General features: G+C 57.4%; 1 protein-coding gene across 1 annotated transcript in view; it reads right to left on the bottom strand.

Annotated features, from left to right (window-relative positions):
* LOC119593546 (mucin-5AC-like) overlaps positions 1–237 on the bottom strand; it is a 36126-nt gene that overhangs the window by 30133 nt on the left and 5756 nt on the right. The gene's annotated exons all lie outside the window — the stretch shown is intronic.

Here is a 237-nt window from a genome sequence, read left to right as displayed (position 1 = left end):
ATCCCCACTACCACTCCCCCTCCCCCCGTACCTTCACACTCCAGCACTGACACCCTGTACCTAGCCAACACCCCCTTAGCCCCCCCACCCCTTCCGGATATCCCCACAGATACGTAAGGCTTTTGCTGGACCGGTAGAGGAGCCAGATCGCTTCCACCAAGGCTTATTCTAGCCGTCTATACTCTCAGGTTTCCTCGTCCTGGAGACCTGTTTAAAACTGACGAAGGGCGGCGGTCA

The sequence above is a fragment of the Penaeus monodon genome, chromosome 32 (genome assembly GCF_015228065.2).
Source record: "Penaeus monodon isolate SGIC_2016 chromosome 32, NSTDA_Pmon_1, whole genome shotgun sequence".
Lineage (NCBI taxonomy): Eukaryota > Metazoa > Arthropoda > Malacostraca > Decapoda > Penaeidae > Penaeus > Penaeus monodon.
Note: the sequence above shows the minus strand (reverse complement) of the source record. Positions and strands in the feature narration are given on the sequence as shown.